Genomic DNA, 5,828 nt, shown 5'->3' on the forward strand with positions numbered 1-5,828 from the left:
AAATAGAGATTTCACTGTTTACATGTGTGATATTTATCTCCAAAAATCTTTTGCTAACTTACATTCATATTAAAAGCATATACAGGTCTCTGTATCTTAACAATCTCAGCAACACTGGATCCTGATAAACATATTTTATTTTTCCAGTTCTATACCAAATATGAAATTGTATTTGACCTCTTATTTTAAATTTTGTGGTTATTTAATTTTAAATGAGATTGAACATATGTTAATATTTATTGACTATTTCAATTTCTAAGTACTGACAACTTAAATTCTATATCTTGTTTTTATTGGTTTATATTGTTTTATTGTCATAATAATTTGTAGGTATGTTTCGCCTGAGTAAACTAATTTTGCCATATGTTGAACTGCAAATAGTTTAAGAGTTTGATATTTCTTATTATTTTTATGTATCTCTATGTGTGTATATGTGTTTGTGTCAAATTATTGATTTTCATTTTATGAACAGTCCTTATCTGGAAGCTATAGCTTATTTAAAAATATTTTTTAAAAGAACAGTTTTTCCTTAATTTTATAGTTTCAGTTTTATATGTATGATATTGGTATAAGTATAAATGATTTTGGAATATTGTAATTGTATTTGTGTTAAGAAATTAGGTATCGGGCAGGGGGTTGGGGTAAATAGGTGATGGGCATGATGTGGTGAGCACCGGTTTGATTTGTATGTGGGTGATGAATCACTAAATTCTGCACCTGAAACTCATGTTACACTGTATGTTAACTAACTGAAATTTAAATAAAAACTTGAAATAAAAAGAAATTAGGTATAGATTTATCTCTGAATTTGCGAAATAATTATTCAAGAATCCATATTTTCTTAAAAAATTTAAATGGCACTAAAATTCATTAAACTTATTCCTTATTTTTTCTATGTATCTACTGTCATTTCTGTACTTAATATTCTGTTGAGCTGTGTGGGTATTCTTTGTTCTCATATCTTCTTGTATAAAATATTGTTGTTTTATATGTATTTTATTAATTTTAGAAACTATTCCCAAGCATTACTCGAAATGTATTTTTTTTAAGATTTATTTATTTTAGAGAGAGAGAGTGAGCACAAGCCAGCAGAGGGGCAGAGGAAGAGAAAAAGAGAGAATTTTCAAGCAGACTCCCCACTGAGTGGGGAGCCCAGTGCAGCGCTCAATCCCAGGACCCTGAGATCATGAGCTGAGCTGAAATCAAGAGTTGGACATTTAACCAACTGAGTCACCCAGGGATCCCTTGAAATGTACTTTTAAAATTCTTTTATTTCTCTTTTAATCTTCACTAAGAAACTATAAAAATTCTGTTAAGTTAAAAATATTGTTATTTGTTTAGTCACAATGAAACTATGGAAAATTTTAGAACGGATACTGTTCCATAGAGTATGGAATGTATTTCTATTTCAGGTGTATGCCCTTACAACCTCTATCAAAGTTTTAATAATTTCTTTCTTTCTTTTCTTTTTTTAGATGGGAGAGAGAGAGAGAGAGAGAGCGCACGCACATCTGGAGGGGTAGGGAAGGGCAGAGAGAAGGAGAGAGAGAATCTTAAGCAGGGGGCCTGATCTCAAGACCCTGAGATCATGACCTGAGCAGAAACCAAGAGTTGGACACTCAACCACCTGAGCCACCCAGGCATCCCGAATGCTTATAATTTTAACAAATTGTTAGAAAAAAATTATTGAGTATGACATTTAGAGTCAGTTTGAAGTCAATAAGAACATTACCTTCTTCCATCTCATATGAACATTTTAATTAATTTCTCAAATCATCTCATTGACTAATAAATAAAGAAATAACATTAAATTATCAACCTATAGTGAAAATTCTTGACTTTTTCCATACTTCAAAGAAAATTATGACAAAAATCTATGAAAAATCTGTTTTTTTATATAATCATTGCTGTTTTGAACTCCATCTCTTTGATTATAAGTTGAATGGAAAAGTTTATTTCTTAAATAGATTCAGATTGGTGATTCTTCAGTTCACAAAATAAAGAGGCATGAATAATCAATTGTATGTTTTAACCCAGATTCATTTACAGTGTAGCCTCATTTACATTATGGAAATTTACTTTCAAGTGTTTAACCATTTGACTATTTTTCCTTATTTTTGAGTTGTTGTGAACTCTATATTTGATACACATTTAGATGCATTTTAATGAGAGGTAGGAGAAAGGGCAAATATGATATTGTAAACCCAATGCCATATTACCTTTGAAGATTGGAAGTTATTTTTTTCAGTCCACTACACATTCATGATTAGCTCAAATCTTGAGTTCTCAAAATATAAGGACTCCAAAGGAATCTAATAAGAAAAGCACATTTTCCCTAGGTAGAGTTCTTCACCCATTCTTCTATCTCTATTTTACACATTTTCTAGAAGATTGACACTTAATAGCTATTAGTTTGTATGCTTATATATTTGCCATCAGTAAGTTGATCTCCTATATATGCATGCGTCTTAATACATTTTACATGTATGCCAAAACAGGACTGCCTCTTCAGGAATGCATGCTATGAAGATTGAGTCATGGCATTAATGATTCAGATCTCCAATAATAGAAGAGGGGAGAGGACTATGGATTAGAATATTTGGAGAAATCCTTTAAGGAGATGAAAGGCTTGCCAAGTCTTCTCTCAGAAGCTTATGGGCAGAGTTCCACAAAGCAATAAAGATCAGCTCTATCTAGTAGCACATATATGAGTATTTTTCTTTATTTGGTGAAAAGGATGAGAATGATGAAGATGAGTTATTGCTACAGATTAAAAAAACTAACAGTATCTTCTCTCTTGAAGATACACATGAATGACAATTCCACATGGTTTCCAGTACAGACTAGGTTTTATTACTTTCCCAAATGGCTAGTTATCTCACCTCACATTAATTACTAAGTAAACATGGTTTTGCCATCAGTAGGAAATGCCCCTACAAAAAAGAAAAGTTTTGCCTTGCTGATATTTATCAAATCCAGAAAAGATAAAAGACATTCCTGTAGCAGATCAGTGAAACATTTATTCTACAAAGTAAAGGACATCAATTTCTCTAAGACTCAAATTAAGATTGTCAGTTTAATAGTCATTTAAAGATAGGTAAAAAATGATAGAAATTCTTCTGAGAAGGAGGAAACGAAGTTGTCTATTGACAAATTAATGAGAAGGGAAGGGTGATGATGCTTTGGAATGACTCTCAATCAAAATACCAACCAGTCTGAAAACGTCACTTAAGGTTGGAAACCAATTTTAATGTCTATGTTGATCACAGCCACCATACCAAGTGGTGATAAAATTGTGCCCCCAGAGATGAATATATACTGTGTGTGTTTGGATGACTTCTTTGTAGATATTCCTTGCAAGTTAAATTTCTCTGGACAATTGTGAATATTATTTTTCTAGTCAGAAATGATAATGAAATGTGATGAATGACTCTATTATCAGAACTTCAAACTTGGGTTTGATTACTATTGATTACTTTTTTAATACTTACAAATCTTTCAAGTAATGGCATATCCTGTAAGTCTTAGTTTTCAATTGCCTTATTTTCAACTTCCTTAAGTAAATATATTCCTTCCCTCTCCCTGCCTGAAATTTTCTACATGTAAACCACTTATGTCTATGTAATCTAAAGTGTTTTACTGCTTCTTCATGGAGAACCACTTCTGAATCCTGCCACGGATCTGTTGGGTCTTCACACTATAGACGATGGGGTTCGTCAGGAGTGGGAAGGTGATGTAGATGTTTCCCATAAGGACATGGACCACAGGAGATAGGTGTTTCCCCAGATGGTGCACGATGGTGAGACCGACGATTGGGATACAGAAAACCAGGACGGCACAGATGTGGGAGACACAGGTCTGTAAGGACTTGAGCCGCTCCTCCCGGGATGCAACAGCCGAGACAGAATGCAGGATCAGAATGCAGGTTACAAGAATTAACATGGACTCGAACAAAAGGGTGCAAATCACCAGAGCCAAGGCATAGAACCTGTTGAAATGGGTGTCAGAACATGCTAGTCTCAGTAGGTCTTGGTGAAGGCAGAAAGAGTGAGAGAGGATGTGGGAATGGCACTAGTGGAAAGACTTAAGGCGGATTATGGGAGCAAAGATAAACACAAAACTCCTAACCAAAATTCCCAACCCAATCTTAATGATCCTGGCACCGGTTAGTATGGACGTATATCTGAGGGGATTCCAGATTGCTGAAAAGCGATCAAAAGCCATGGCAAGAAGGTCTCCAGACCCCGTGAGGGACTGACCATGGATGAAGTGAACTTGGGCAATGCAGGCATCCAGGCTGCCTTCCTGACTGAGTCCCCCCAAGATCCCCAGCACTTTCCGCACTGTGGACAGCCACATGCACAGGTCAGTGAAGGCCAGCATGGCCAGGAAGTAGACCATGGGTTCACGCAGGCTCAGCTCAGTGCGGATCACATGCAACACCAGTCAGTTCCCTGAAGGTGGCATAGCATAGATACAGGAGGAAGGGATGGAGAGCCAGGGATATTCCTGTTCCAGGACAGTGAAGGCTGTTAGGAAAAAGGTTGAGGAATTGGTGTCATAAGCAGGAAAAGCAGGCATGCATAATGTGAGGTATTTTCTCTATGAGTCAGCACTTGTGTCCATTTGGTAGGTAACTTCCATACAACTGGTTTTGTCATACATCTGAGCAAAAGTGGTATATGTATGTAATACAGAGTTCTTTAAGTTAAAAAGTCACATTTACTGTCCCTCACGTCTGTTATCCAAGTACATCTCCACACTTAGGAATCTTGTTCTATTTCTACCTAGTAAAACATAGAGGGTAGACACAGGAAAAAGTGATCTAAAATAGATTTTGTCTTTTCTCAAGCAACTAGCGATTATGATAAATTTTGACCTTCCACATGCCTATTAAGCTTTCAGAGTATTTGTAAAAAGTAGTTACCCTTCACCTTTGAGATGCAATTCAGTCTGTCTTTTCATGGATCCTGTGATTCAGTCTTTCTCTTCTATTGCTGCTCAAGTCTCAACTCAATTGCACAAACTCAAAGATATATTTGTTTCTCTGCTCCCAAGAAAGTAGATCATATCTTTGGAAGTGCTTTCATCAAGAGACACCTGGAGAGCTGTAGTGTATAAATGTCAGGAAAGAGATGGGTATAAATGGACCCCATGTCCCTAGAGATATTCTGTTCACATTTTAAAGTGAATGATTAAAACAGCTATTATCTGACTGCAATCTGGAATTATCCATGGGGAGTGCACTTATTTTATTTAACAAACACATATTCCATTTGATGTTCAAACGCTGTTCCAGGCGTTTAAAAACTATTAGGAAAACTAATATAACACTGTATGTTAGTTATACTTCAATTATAAGATAGGTAAAATCACACAAATCCTAAGTAGCAGGCGTTTTTGTGAGCCATGCCTTATAGATGACTGAATTGAGTTCAAGAGAGGTTAAGCAGCTTGCTAAAGTCACGCAGGGAGGATTTGAATCCTTGCAGGCTGACTCAAAGGTGTATACTCCTTTTTTTTTTTAAGATTTTATTTATTTATTTATTTATTTATTTATTTATTTATTTATTTGACACACAGAGAGATAGAGAACACAAGCAGTGGGGAGTGGCAGGCTCCCAGCCGAACAGGGAGCCCGATGTGGGGACTCGATCCCAGGACCCTGGAATCATGACCTGAGCCAAAGGCAGGTGCTTAACCGACTGAGCCACCCAGGCGTCCCAAAGGTGTATATTCTTAACGGCTCATCTCTGTCTTCAGTTTCATTGTGATCACTTTTCAGTGCCTGTTGCTTCCATAGTATGAGATTTAAAGGTTTCAGGGGT

The 5,828-nt window shown here is 36.0% G+C and overlaps 1 pseudogene; it reads right to left on the reverse strand.

The window, feature by feature from the left end:
- Positions 1-3,636: 3,636 nt before the first annotated feature.
- LOC113913657 lies at positions 3,637-4,581 on the reverse strand (annotated as a pseudogene).
- Positions 4,582-5,828: the final 1,247 nt, after the last annotated feature.

The sequence above is a fragment of the Zalophus californianus genome, chromosome 11 (genome assembly GCF_009762305.2).
Source record: "Zalophus californianus isolate mZalCal1 chromosome 11, mZalCal1.pri.v2, whole genome shotgun sequence".
Classification (NCBI taxonomy): domain Eukaryota; kingdom Metazoa; phylum Chordata; class Mammalia; order Carnivora; family Otariidae; genus Zalophus; species Zalophus californianus.